Source organism: Nerophis ophidion, linkage group LG26, assembly GCF_033978795.1.
Source record: "Nerophis ophidion isolate RoL-2023_Sa linkage group LG26, RoL_Noph_v1.0, whole genome shotgun sequence".
NCBI classification, from domain to species: Eukaryota; Metazoa; Chordata; class Actinopteri; order Syngnathiformes; family Syngnathidae; genus Nerophis; species Nerophis ophidion.
Window position 1 is genome coordinate 12,998,114 of NC_084636.1, and position 15,257 is coordinate 13,013,370.

Here is a 15,257-nt window from a genome sequence, read left to right on the forward strand (position 1 = left end):
AAATAATAAAACTTACATTGACGCTCCGCAAAAAAGTCGAGTGTTTCTAAATCGTATTCAGTTTTCAGCTAAAAGAAAGAAGAGACGGAAGCCCTTTCTCGATATTTTCATCGTTATCTACCGTGGATTGGGAAGTTTTTGGTGGACACGCACACACGCACACACACGCACACACACACACACTTCACACACACACACACACACACACACACACACACACACACACACACACACACACACACACACACACACACACACACACACACACACACACACACACACACACACACACACACACACACACACATTCGTACGCACTGAAACAACTTCCGTACCTCACGAAAACATATTTAAACAGATGGAAAAAACTATCGCAGAACACAGTGTCACGTAGCAACTGGTCTTTACGGTCGTTTGAATCAACAGGTCAGTTTGGGGGACAAAAGGAGGGTTCAGTTTTTACTGACTTCCCATCTGACAGTTTAAATGTTTATGACCGTTTGAATCAACAGGACACGCACGCACACACACACACACGCACGCACACACACACACACACACACATACACACACACACGCACACACACACACACACACACACACACACACACACACCATTACCTCTGCTTTACCATGTTATTAGACATTGGTTTAACTCCATTTAAGCATTTAAACGTTAAAAGCATTGCACTTGTACGACGTTGTAATACTTTTTTTTTACCAGCCGATGACGACGAAGTGAAAGACGATGAACTTTGCTTAAACAGTCTTACAAAGTTGGAAGATGATTATCGAGGTGTGTTTAAACCTTCGAATTATTTAATATTGTGTGTATTCATTATTTTGTTTTATAGAGGATTTGCCGTAAGATCCTAACGCGATCGTTTTAACACAATCGCAGTCTGGTGAGTCAAATGATTCTCATTTTACAAGAAAAAAAACATGCGGTATACAATACATATATACATATATTTACTTACATCTCCGGCTCGCTGGTCTCCCTTAAAGCTGGCGGGTCCGTCAACGGCCGTTCCAGGCAGAGGAGAAGGCTTGATTGTGCCAAAGACTCCAGACATCGAATCCTTGCTCCGAGGGGAAATCATCGAAAACGACGGTGAATGTCCAACAGGCACCCGCTGTAAGTTTTTCTCGTTTTCTGTAAGCTTTTTTAAGATTCTCAGGAGCTTTAAAGAGCTCCTCTCATTCCAATGTCTTTCGCTCAAATGAATTTCGCGCCTAAGGGGAATGGGCGGGGACTGATTCCGGAGGTGGGCGGTTGTTTCCGCCAAGCAACCTTCTGGTTGAAATGGAGTGTGGATCAAGATGGATCCCTACTCTATATTCTTTTATTTAACCCAATGTTTTTTAAATACGTGTATAATGCTTTATATCCTATGTGTTGTGAATTCCATCCTACAATATCTTCCAAGGAACCCAAAGAAATGTTACCACACCTCCCGCTTTATTTATTCTATAGATTGCCTGAACTATTTCATAAACTAAATCTTGTCTTGTTTCTGATGCTATGTTTTTTATGCTCATCAATGCACTGTTGGACTGCGAAGTTAAGTCCCTACCTTTAGTCAAAAGTGATTTATGACCCCCCATAAAACAATGATTTATGACCCTCAAGGTCAAAGGTCAATGATTTATGAGGGGTCAAGTTCAAAGGTTAATGATTTATGAGGGGGTCAAGGTTAAAGGTCAAAGTCAAAGGTCAGGTTCAAATGTCAGGTTCAAATGTCAAGGTCAAGTGGGTGTGGCTTACCCGGAAGAGGGTGGAGTTAAGACCTGCGGTGGGAGTGGTTAAACCAGGAAGAGGGTGGAGTTTTAAACAGAAAGAGGGCAGAGTTAAGACCTGCGGTGGGAGTGGTTAAACCAGGAAGAGGGTGGAGTTAAGACCTGACAGGGAACAGAGGAGGGTTCAGTTTTTTTTAAGAAAGCAATGTCATCTGAGCAGCATGTGACCATATATTTGATAGTTTAAATGTTTACGATCGTTTGAAACAACTTCCAGATTTCGATGTATTGATGGCTGGGAATGTTACGTGTGGAGATGTGGACACGCACGCACTTCACACACACACACACACACACACACACACACACACACACACACACACACACACACACACACACACACACACACATTCGTACGCACTGTTATTACCATGTTATTAGACATTGTCTTAGTCATTATTTGGAGCTTTATACGTTAGCGTAAAGACTTTGTTCGATTCGGTCATGATTTGTGAAACGCCTGTTTCGATTGATAAAAATAATAAAACTTACATTGACGCTCCGCAAAAAAGTCGAGTGTTTCTAAATCGTATTCAGTTTTCAGCTAAAAGAAAGAAGAGACGGAAGCCCTTTCTCGATATTTTCATCGTTATCTACCGTGGATTGGGAAGTTTTTGGTGGACACGCACACACGCACACACACGCACACACACACACACTTCACACACACACACACACACACACACACACACACACACACACACACACACACACACACACACACACACACACACACACACACACACACACACACACACACACACACACACACACACACATTCGTACGCACTGAAACAACTTCCGTACCTCACGAAAACATATTTAAACAGATGGAAAAAACTATCGCAGAACACAGTGTCACGTAGCAACTGGTCTTTACGGTCGTTTGAATCAACAGGTCAGTTTGGGGGACAAAAGGAGGGTTCAGTTTTTACTGACTTCCCATCTGACAGTTTAAATGTTTATGACCGTTTGAATCAACAGGACACGCACGCACACACACACACACGCACGCACACACACACACACACACACATACACACACACACGCACACACACACACACACACACACACACACACACACACCATTACCTCTGCTTTACCATGTTATTAGACATTGGTTTAACTCCATTTAAGCATTTAAACGTTAAAAGCATTGCACTTGTACGACGTTGTAATACTTTTTTTTTACCAGCCGATGACGACGAAGTGAAAGACGATGAACTTTGCTTAAACAGTCTTACAAAGTTGGAAGATGATTATCGAGGTGTGTTTAAACCTTCGAATTATTTAATATTGTGTGTATTCATTATTTTGTTTTATAGAGGATTTGCCGTAAGATCCTAACGCGATCGTTTTAACACAATCGCAGTCTGGTGAGTCAAATGATTCTCATTTTACAAGAAAAAAAACATGCGGTATACAATACATATATACATATATTTACTTACATCTCCGGCTCGCTGGTCTCCCTTAAAGCTGGCGGGTCCGTCAACGGCCGTTCCAGGCAGAGGAGAAGGCTTGATTGTGCCAAAGACTCCAGACATCGAATCCTTGCTCCGAGGGGAAATCATCGAAAACGACGGTGAATGTCCAACAGGCACCCGCTGTAAGTTTTTCTCGTTTTCTGTAAGCTTTTTTAAGATTCTCAGGAGCTTTAAAGAGCTCCTCTCATTCCAATGTCTTTCGCTCAAATGAATTTCGCGCCTAAGGGGAATGGGCGGGGACTGATTCCGGAGGTGGGCGGTTGTTTCCGCCAAGCAACCTTCTGGTTGAAATGGAGTGTGGATCAAGATGGATCCCTACTCTATATTCTTTTATTTAACCCAATGTTTTTTAAATACGTGTATAATGCTTTATATCCTATGTGTTGTGAATTCCATCCTACAATATCTTCCAAGGAACCCAAAGAAATGTTACCACACCTCCCGCTTTATTTATTCTATAGATTGCCTGAACTATTTCATAAACTAAATCTTGTCTTGTTTCTGATGCTATGTTTTTTATGCTCATCAATGCACTGTTGGACTGCGAGCACACAACTACTTTCCTTGCTTTGTTTTCCTCTATCCAGTTAACTGCCATATAAATTGCTACCAATTCCTCCGTAAAAACAGATAGTTTATCACTGATTATTTTATTTAATACTATGTTTCCTTGTGGGATAACTGCTACAGCTCTTACCTTTATTTTTTTTTATATAGTTTTTGATGCATCCGTATATATCATATCTCAATCCATTTTTCTATCCGGTAACTATTTAAATTTCTATTCTTTAGTAATTGCATGTTTTCTTTTGGGTTATCAAACATCCACGGTGGTATTGCAGGCATTGGTACTGTAGGACTAACTTTAATATTGTCAATTTTAACTTTATTACATATGTCTCCTATAATCCACCCAAAACTATTCTTTTTTGTTTTCTCTTTTTCTTGGCAGATTGGTAACACTGGACAAGTCGGATATCCTTGCTTGGATCCTTTTAAAGTTGCCCGATAAACTGCTGAGAGTTGATCTCTCCTCTTGTCCAAAGGTTTTTCGTTCATTTTTACTTGTAATACTGGCACTAGGGTTGATGTAGTAGCTCCACAACATAACCTTAAAGCCTGTGACTGGATCCGGTCTATTTTCCCAAGTCATGTTTTTGAAGCAGATTGGTAAATAATGCATCCGTAATCAATAACAGATGGAATTAAAGTTATAAATATATACATGTATTGTTTTCAACGTTAACCTATCAGCCCCCCAATCATTACCCCTCAAAGACCTCATTATATTTAACACCTTTTTACTTTTTCCCCTATTTTTTTATTTTCCGGAAGGAACACTCCTGAAGGAATAAATAAAGTACTATCTAATCTAATCTAATCAAATCTATTTTGCTGATGTGGGTTGACTAGTTCATATTTTTATCAAACCATATTCCTAAATATTTAAATACTTGTACCTCTTCTATATTTTCACCTTAGAGTTTTTATTTGGAGCTTGTTTGGTACTTTTGTCTTTGTAAAATGTATGACTTTTGTCTTTCCAACAGAGAATCTTAAACCTCAAGCCGTTCCCCAGTCTTGAACATTATTTACCACTTTGTTAGTTTTTTGATTATTTCTTTTGACTCTAAATAATATACTAGTCTTTCATTAATCTTTTTTTTTTTCCATTACTTTTCCCCAAATTTATAATTTCCTGCCTCTTCCGGGTCTTACCCTGACTTGCATATTGGAATTGTTACCGCTAATTTTCCCCTCTGGCGGTCATTCTCCTTCTTCATATATCCTGTCATATCATTTCAAGACCACTTCTTTGACGATGCCACCTAAGTTTTTGATCATTTGATAACCCGCTAGGTCTTTCCCCGGTGACGTATTTTTAACCTTTTTCAAAATTCGAACCATTTCATTCAAAGAAAATGTCATATCCATAGTGTTGGTAAAGCTATTATCGTTGTCTTCCATCATTTCCCCAATATTTAAACTCATTGTTTTTTCTCTCTTTTGTTTTTCCACATTTCTCAAATTATCATTACTGTGCACTTTAACACATTTTTTTTGCTAAAGGTTCTGCTGTTTCTTTACCCGTGACTACATCTTCTTTAATAAATGTGGCACATCATCCTCTTTACCCTTCATTCCTATCTTTACGAATCGTTATATATCCTTTTATTATAAAGTTTAATTTTGGCTTCAGCCCTGTTTCTTGAATACAAATTATACATGGTTTAGTTTTCATATTTTTAATATATCCCTTTAATTCATGTTCGGTTGCTATCAAACTTCTGGCATTCCACCGGACCATTAACAGGGTGTTGGAATGTGGTGACATGACTCCGTCACGTCTACTCTCCGTAGTACAGCTTGCACCCGGTACCAAGATAGTTCTTTCAACAACTTTGATGCTGCTTTGACAATTATTTTGATCTTCTCAGTCTTATTTTTACTTTCATTTTGTATCAAAGCTGAGTTGTGCTCTCTGGTTTATTTTGCAAATGAACCGACAGAACATGATCATGTACAAGACTCGCCTACCCACAATGCACTGCAACCCAACGCTCCTGGTCGGATGTTTTTTTCGGGGTTCATGGAGAGATGCGGTAAAGAGTGGTAGCCAAGACACACGGTCACACACGGTCACACACGGTCACACACGGTCACACACGGTCACACACGGTCACACACGGTCACACTCGGCAATTATTTTGACCTGGGGAGCAGATATAGAGGAAAAAAAATTTGTCTGGGGGGCCGGGATATCTGATTTTCAGGTACAAAAAACTTCACAATGACACAAAATAAACACAACAGTTAAACCTCACACTAAAAACAAGACATTGACTTGTACGTTCAAAAGACAGAATAGAACAAGTCAAGACATGCAATGCCATCTACAAAATGTTATGTAAATGTTAGTCATTACACACGCGGCTATGGTTTTGATGTATTTGTTGCAGACATGTTTACGTCAAGTAACATCACATGGTTCCATTTGCACCTTTCAACAAATCTGAAAAGGAATATTAAGAAGTAAAACTTATATTTAATCCTACCTCTTCTCCGAGCACACGGTGACCGTACATACGGGTCGAAAAATGTTGACCTAATTCAGCATTTCTCAAAGTGTGGGGAATAGAGACATGACAGGTGGGGCGCGAGGAAAGGGAGGAAATTTTTTATTTTTGATTTTTTTTTTACTATGCTTTCATTTTCTATACACACTGTAAATCACTTTGTGATTCTGTCTGTGAAATCCGCCGTATAAATAAATGTAAATTACTTATTTTTCCTGTAGGCTTTAAATTTCTCGGCAGGAGCGAAAGTTTGACAGACATAGCAACAGTAACTTTTGCAGGCAGGTCTAAGAGGAACAAACTTTCGCGCGGATGGGTAGCAGGCTAATGTGCGAACCACAATTACACAAAATGGATACATTTGCAACTCGCACCTCAAAGGTCTGCGGAGAAACAAAAATATGATGGGTCTAATCAACCAAAAAGTCAACCTAAAAGAAAATATGGCGAAGGGTATCTTGCTCTTGGATTCACGGCAGCGGAGGTGGGGGCAGAGGAGAGACCCCTGTGTGTTCTTTGTCTAAAACGGCTAGCAGCAAACAGCATCAGGCCCAACAAAGTAAAGAGACAACTCGAGACCACACATGATGTCCAATAAATTGTTTTGTTGGGGCGATGGGGGTAGGTGGGCCTTGAGTCTAAAGTGGTGATGACAGAAAAAAAAAAAAGTTTGAGAAGCCCTGACCTAATTGTACGGATCTCACTTTAAACGGCAAACCGATCATTTAAATGTTTTCACTTTTGAATATGAAACGAGGAGTAAAATGTACAATGTACAATATTATCAATTATTTCACAAGGACATGTTTTAAGGATATTGTACAGTATCATTAAATCTAAAATGAATGTGATCACTTTCAGGATCATTTTATTTTTAGCCAGTAAACAACTGTTATGTACTTTTGAATCGGGTTTTCAAAAAAAAAAAAAGGGAGGGACAATCAAGGATCAACAATGGCATGACTTTCACTAACTTGCGTGAGGTCAAAAGACAAGAGATTTTAGACCAATGCTGCTTTGGATCTGTTCCTGCTAAACTAGTAAGTGACTTTCAATGCTCAAATCAGAATAATAATACTAATTTTAGCTACTGGAAATTTGTGTGGTAGCAATAAATACCCACCAGCGCGATACTTTGCAGTTCCACACTGACCAACCACGCAACAAACTCAAAAGAACTGTACAAGGAAAAAAACAATGCAGTGACTTCAAACTGCAAATATAAGGTTTGAGTAAAATATGTAGGTTGGTGTGAATGTTGTCCGTCTATCTATGTTGACCCTGCGATGAGATGGCGACTTGTCCAGGGTGTACACCTCCTTCCACCCGATTGTAGCTGAGATAGGCGCCAGCGACCCCCACGTCCCCAAAAGGGAATAAGTGGTAGAAAACGAATGTAGGTTCCTACTGTGGAAAGTTCAGTAATACAGAATCATTGTGGCATTATCGTGTCAGTTGGACGCTATATGCGCTAGTCCTCATGGTAAATGTGGTTTTGCTTTTGGGAAAACGCCATCGCTTTGGTTCACTGGTGCGGCCAATATAAACCAAAACTGAAAATTCTTAAGTGGGGCTTTAAGTAGAGTTTATAAATCTTGTATCTGTGCCACATATAGCCTTATTTCAGTGTCAACAGTCTCCAGCTTACTTGCTACACATGTTTTGGCTCTGCCCATCCCTGTGCAGTTATTGGACCGACATTTTTAATACTTTGTCTGATGTTGTAATTACCTACTAGGCCTTCTTTGCCTTTATTTGTTGTTGTATCTTTATGTTAGCAATTGGGACTTTTTGAATGAAATTGTCTGTGGCTCCATGTTAACGAAGTTGCCTGTACTATTTGACTGATGCATTTTATTGATTGATTTATTAGCAGTAATTGCACAAAGGCATTCTTCTTATTTTAGTTTTCTGACAGCACGTAGGCGTTCGCATCAACTTTCGTCTTTTTAACAAATGGGTAAAGGGGGAATGATGTATGCCGTAAAACTAGTTGGCACATTTAATATTTAATAATAATGAATATTGTAAAATTCTATAATTTTTGTTATTTAAAGGGGAAAACCCGATTCAAAAGTACATAACAGTTGTTTACTGGCTAAAAATAAAATGATCCTGAAAGTGATCACATTCATTTTAGATTTAATGATACTGTACAATATCCTTAAAACATGTCCTTGTGAAATAATTGATAATATTGTACATTGTACATTTTACTCCTCGTTTCATATTCAAAGTGAAAACATTTAAATGATCGGTTTGCCGTTTAAAGTGAGATCCGTACAATTAGGTCAGGGCTTCTCAAACTTTTTTTTTTTTTCTGTCATCACCACTTTAGACTCAAGGCCCACCTACCCCCATCGCCCCAACAAAACAATTTATTGGACATCATGTGTGGTCTCGAGTTGTCTCTTTACTTTGTTGGGCCTGATGCTGTTTGCTGCTAGCCGTTTTAGACAAAGAACACACAGGGGTCTCTCCTCTGCCCCCACCTCCGCTGCCGTGAATCCAAGAGCAAGATACCCTTCGCCATATTTTCTTTTAGGTTGACTTTTTGGTTGATTAGACCCGTCATATTTTTGTTTCTCCGCAGACCTTTGAGGTGCGAGTTGCAAATGTATCCATTTTGTGTAATTGTGGTCCGCACATTAGCCTGCTACCCATCCGCGCGAAAGTTTGTTCCTCTTAGCCCTGCCTGCAAAAGTTACTGTTGCTATGTCTGTCAAACTTTCGCTCCTGCCGAGAAATTTAAAGCCTACAGGAAAAATAAGTAATTTACATTTATTTATACGGCGGATTTCACAGACAGAATCACAAAGTGATTTACAGTGTGTATAGAAAATGAAAGCATAGTAAAAAAAAATCAAAAATAAAAAATGTCCTCCCTTTCCTCGCGCCCCACCTGTCATGTCTCTATTCCCCACACTTTGAGAAATGCTGAATTAGGTCAACATTTTTCGACCCGTATGTACAGTCACCGTGTGCTCGGAGAAGAGGTAGGATTAAATATAAGTTTTACTTCTTAATATTCCTTTTCAGATTTGTTGAAAGGTGCAAATGGAACCATGTGATGTTACTTGACGTAAACATGTCTGTAACAAATACATCAAAACCATAGCCGCGTGTGTAATGACTAACATTTACATAACATTTTGTAGATGGCATTGCATGTCTTGACTTGTTCTATTCTGTCTTTTGAACGTACAAGTCAATGTCTTGATTTTAGTGTGAGGTTTAACTGTTGTGTTTATTTTGTGTCATTGTGAAGTTTTTTGTACCTGAAAATCAGATATCCCGGCCCCCCAGACACATTTTTTCCTCTATATCTGCTCCCCAGGTCAAAATAATTGCCGAGTGTGAACGTGTGTGACCGTGTGTGACCGTGTGTGACCGTGTGTCTTGGCTACCACTCTTTACCGCATCTCTCCATGAACCCCGAAAAAAACATCCGACCAGGAGCGTTGGGCTGCAGTGCATTGTGGGTAGGCGAGTCTTGTACATGATCATGTTCTGTCGGTTCATTTGCAAAATAAACCAGAGAGCACAACTCAGCTTTGATACAAAATGAAAGTAAAAATAAGACTGAGAAGATCAAAATAATTGTCAAAGCAGCATCAAAGTTGTTGAAAGAACTATCTTGGTACCGGGTGCAAGCTGTACTACGGAGAGTAGACGTGACGGAGTCATGTTACCACATTCCAACACCCTGTTAATGGTCCGGTGGAATGCCAGAAGTTTGATAGCAACCGAACATGAATTAAAGGGATATATTAAAAATATGAAAACTAAACCACGTATAATTTGTATTCAAGAAACAGGGCTGAAGCCAAAATTAAACTTTATAATAAAAGGATATATAACGATTCGTAAAGATAGGAATGAAGGGTAAAGAGGATGATGTGCCACATTTATTAAAGAAGATGTAGTCACGGGTAAAGAAACAGCAGAACCTTTAGCAAAAAAAATGTGTTAAAGTGCACAGTAATGATAATTTGAGAAATGTGGAAAAACAAAAGAGAGAAAAAACAATGAGTTTAAATATTGGGGAAATGATGGAAGACAACGTTAATAGCTTTACCAACACTATGGATATGACATTTTCTTTGAATGAAATGGTTCGAATTTTGAAAAAGGTTAAAAATACGTCACCGGGGAAAGACCTAGCGGGTTATCAAATGATCAAAAACTTAGGTGGCATCGTCAAAGAAGTGGTCTTGAAATGATATGACAGGATATATGAAGAAGGAGAATGACCGGCAGAGGGGAAAATTAGCGGTAACAATTCCAATATGCAAGTCAGGGTAAGACCCAGAAGAGGCAGGAAATTATAAATTTGGGGAAAAGTAATGGAAAAAAAAAAAAAGATTAATGAAAGACTAGTATATTATTTAGAGTCAAAAGAAATAATCAAAAAACTAACAAAGTGGTAAATAATGTTCAAGACTGGGGAACGGCTTGAGGTTTAAGATTCTCTGTTGGAAAGACAAAAGTCATACATTTTACAAAGACAAAAGTACAAAACAAGCTCCAAATAAAAACTCTAAGGTGAAAATATAGAAGAGGTACAAGTATTTAAATATTTAGGAATATGGTTTGATAAAAATATGAACTAGTCAACCCACATCAGCAAAATAGATTTGATTAGATTAGATTAGATAGTACTTTATTTATTCCTTCAGGAGTGTTCCTTCCGGAAAATAAAAAAATAGGGGAAAAAGTAAAAAGGTGTTAAATATAATGAGGTCTTTGAGGGGTAATGATTGGGGGGCTGATAGGTTAACGTTGAAAACAATACATGTATATATTTATAACTTTAATTCCATCTGTTATTGATTACGGATGCATTATTTACCAATCTGCTTCAAAAACATGACTTGGGAAAATAGACCGGATCCAGTCACAGGCTTTAAGGTTATGTTGTGGAGCTACTACATCAACCCTAGTGCCAGTATTACAAGTAAAAATGAACGAAAAACCTTTGGACAAGAGGAGAGATCAACTCTCAGCAGTTTATCGGGCAACTTTAAAAGGATCCAAGCAAGGATATCCGACTTGTCCAGTGCTACCAATCTGCCAAGAAAAAGAGAAAACAAAAAAGAATAGTTTTGGGTGGATTATAGGAGACATATGTAATAAAGTTAAAATTGACAATATTAAAGTTAGTCCTACAGTACCAATGCCTGCAATACCACCGTGGATGTTTGATAACCCAAAAGAAAACATGCAATTACTAAAGAATAGAAATTTAAATAGTTACCGGATAGAAAAATGGATTGAGATATGATATATACGGATGCATCAAAAACTATATAAAAAAAAATAAAGGTAAGAGCTGTAGCAGTTATCCCACAAGGAAACATAGTATTAAATAAAATAATCAGTGATAAACTATCTGTTTTTACGGGGGAATTGGTAGCAATTTATATGGCAGTTAACTGGATAGAGGAAAACAAAGCAAGGAAAGTAGTTGTGTGCTCGCAGTCCAACAGTGCATTGATGAGCATAAAAAACATAGCATCAGAAACAAGACAAGATTTAGTTTATGAAATAGTTCAGGCAATCTATAGAATAAATAAAGCGGGAGGTGTGGTAACATTTCTTTGGGTTCCTTGGAAGATATTGTAGGATGGAATTCACAACCCATAGGATATAAAGCATTATACACGTATTTAAAAAACATTGGGTTAAATAAAAGAATATAGAGTAGGGATCCATCTTGATCCACACTCCATTTCAACCAGAAGGTTGCTTGGCGGAAACAACCGCCCACCTCCGGAATCAGTCCCCGCCCATTCCCCTTAGGCGCGAAATTCATTTGAGCGAAAGACATTGGAATGAGAGGAGCTCTTTAAAGCTCCTGAGAATCTTAAAAAGCTTACAGAAAACGAGAAAAACTTACAGCGGGTGCCTGTCGGACATTCACCGTCGTTTTCGATGATTTCCCCTCGGAGCAAGGATTCGATGTCTGGAGTCTTTGGCACAATCAAGCCTTCTCCTCTGCCTGGAACGGCCGTTGACGGACCCGCCAGCTTTAAGGGAGACCAGTGAGCAAGAGATGTAAACGGAAAATCTGTAAGTAAATATATGTATATATGTATCGTATACCGCATGTTTTTTTTCTTGTAAAATGAGAATCATTTGACTCACCAGACTGCGATTGTGTTAAAACGATCGCGTTAGGATCTTACGGCAAATCCTCTATGAAACTAAATAATGAATACACATAATATTAAATAATTTGAAGGTTTAAACACACCTCGAAAATCATCTTCCAACTTTGTAAGACCGTTTAAGCAAAGTTCATCGTCTTTCACTTCGTCGTCATCGGCTGTTAAAAAAAAAAAAGGTATTACATCGTCGTACAAGTGTAATGCTTTTAACGTTTAAATGCTTAAATGGAGTTAAACCAATGTCTAATAACATGGTAAAGCAGAGGTAATGGTGTGTGTGTGTGTGTGTGTGTGTGTGTGTGTGTGTGTGCGTGTGTGTGTGTGTGTATGTGTGTGTGTGTGTGTGTGTGTGTGTGTGTGCGTGCGTGTGTGTGTGTGTGCGTGCGTGTCCTGTTGATTCAAACGGTCATAAACATTTAAACTGTCAGATGGGAAGTCAGTAAAAACTGAACCCTCCTTTTGTCCCCCAAACTGACCTGTTGATTCAAACGACCGTAAAGACCAGTTGCTACGTGACACTGTGTTCTGCGATAGTTTTTTCCATCTGTTTAAATATGTTTTCGTGAGGTACGGAAGTTGTTTCAGTGCGTACGAATGTGTGTGTGTGTGTGTGTGTGTGTGTGTGTGTGTGTGTGTGTGTGTGTGTGTGTGTGTGTGTGTGTGTGTGTGTGTGTGTGTGCGTGTGTGTGTGTGTGTGTGTGCGTGTGTGTGTGTGTGAAGTGTGTGTGTGTGTGCGTGTGTGTGCGTGTGTGCGTGTCCACCAAAAACTTCCCAATCCACGATAGATAACGATGAAAATATCGAGAAAGGGCTTCCGTCTCTTCTTTCTTTTAGCTGAAATAAGCAGATATCCCCCATTTCGTATCTGAATACAAATCCAAAAGATCCCTCCCCTTCCAAATCCCATTTCTCACGCAAAGATTCGGTCGGCGGCATCTGAATACGATTTAGAAACACTCGACTTTTTTGCGGAGCGTCAATGTAAGTTTTATTATTTTTATAAATCGAAACAGGCGTTTCACTAATCATGACCGAATCGAACAAAGTCTTTACGCTAACGTATAAAGCTCCACCTCCTCTGCGTGTGTGTGTGTGTGTGTGTGTGTGTGTGAAGTGCGTGCGTGTCCACATCTCCACACGTAACATTCCCAACCATCAATACATCGAAATCTGGAAGTTGTTTCAAACGATCGTAAACATTTAAACTATCAAATATATGGTCACATGCTGCTCAGATGACATTGCTTTCTTAAAAAAACTGATCCCTCCTCTGTTCCCTGTCAGGTCTTAACTCCACCCTCTTCCTGGTTTAACCACTCCCACCGCAGGTCTTAACTCTGCCCTCTTTCTGTTTAAAACTCCACCCTCTTCCTGGTTTAACCACTCCCACCGCAGGTCTTAACTCCACCCTCTTCCGGGTAAGCTACACCCACTTGACCTTGACATTTGAACCTGACCTTTGACTTTGACCTTTAACCTTGACCCCCTCATAAATCATTAACCTTTGAACTTGACCCCTCATAAATCATTGACCTTTGACCTTGAGGGTCATAAATCATTGTTTTATGGGGGGTCATAAATCACTTTTGACTAAAGGTAGGGACTTAACTTCTCTCATAATGGCTCCAACATAACGGTGAGAGTCCAGTCCAAATTGGATCCAATATAGTAGTGAGAGTCTCGTCCATAGTGGAGCCAGCAGGAAACCATCCCAAGCGGAGGCGGATCAGCAACGCAGAGATGTCCCCAACCGATGCATAGGCGAGCGGCCCATCCTGGGTCCCGACTCTGGACAGCCAGTACCACATCAATGAGTCCCCCCCGACAGATGAGAAAAAGAAAAGAAACGGCAGATCAACTGGTCTAAAAAGGGAGTCTGTTTAAAGGCTAGAGTATACAAATGAGTTTTAAGATGAGACTTAAATGCTTCTACTGAGGTAGCATCTCGAACTGTTACCGGGAGGGTATTCCAGAGTACTAGAGCCCGAATGGAAAACGCTCTATACCCCGCAGATTTTTTTGGGCTCTGGGAATCACTAATAGGCCGGAGTCCTTTGAACGCAGGTTTCTTGCCGGGACGTATGGTACAATACAATCAGCAAGATAGGCTGGAGCTAGACCATGTAGTATTTTATACGTAAGTAGTAAACCCTTAAAGTCACATCTTAAGTGCACCGGAAGCCAGTGCAGGTGAGCCAGTATAGGCCTAATATGATCAAACTTCCTTGTTCTTGTCAAAAGTCTAGCAGCCGCATTTTGTACCAACTGTAATCTTTTAATGCTCCTTCCTGTCTCGGGGTGTGTGCTAAGTCAGGACAGCACACCCTGACCATAAAATTAGATTTTTGTGTGTGTAAGTGTCTGGAAAGACAACAGAGGCAGGTCGTATCTTAGATGCTGGCATTAAGCTAAACATGTAGTCTTTTCTCATGGGTAGGGCCATCACCTTTGCAAACCAAGGTCCAATTTTATTGGCTTTTCTTTCGTGAGAACTAATCCAATCCACACACAAATGTCAATACTAAAGGGCCCTATGTTATTATGTCCCCAAACTGAAATACCTACTATTAAAACTGGTGTTTTTCTTTCTCCCAGATGACTATAAGCATTCACCATATGCAAAACATAATTTGAGTTGATTCATTCCCTTTAGTATCATATCCAAATACTGCATGCAGCTTTTCTTTACACTAACTATCATTTATATATTACCTTTTTTCTT

At 39.4% G+C, this 15,257-nt stretch overlaps 1 protein-coding gene and 1 long non-coding RNA gene across 2 annotated transcripts in view; both read left to right on the plus strand.

Moving 5' to 3' along the window:
* clocka (clock circadian regulator a) overlaps window positions 1-15,257 on the plus strand; it is an 88,630-nt gene that overhangs the window by 72,400 nt on the left and 973 nt on the right. The window lies entirely within an intron of this gene.
* On the plus strand, window positions 1,608-4,506 carry LOC133543501 (uncharacterized). The gene is made up of 3 exons (XR_009804394.1): window positions 1,608-3,177; window positions 3,281-3,410; window positions 4,241-4,506. It is a non-coding gene; the product is annotated as an uncharacterized LOC133543501 (long non-coding RNA).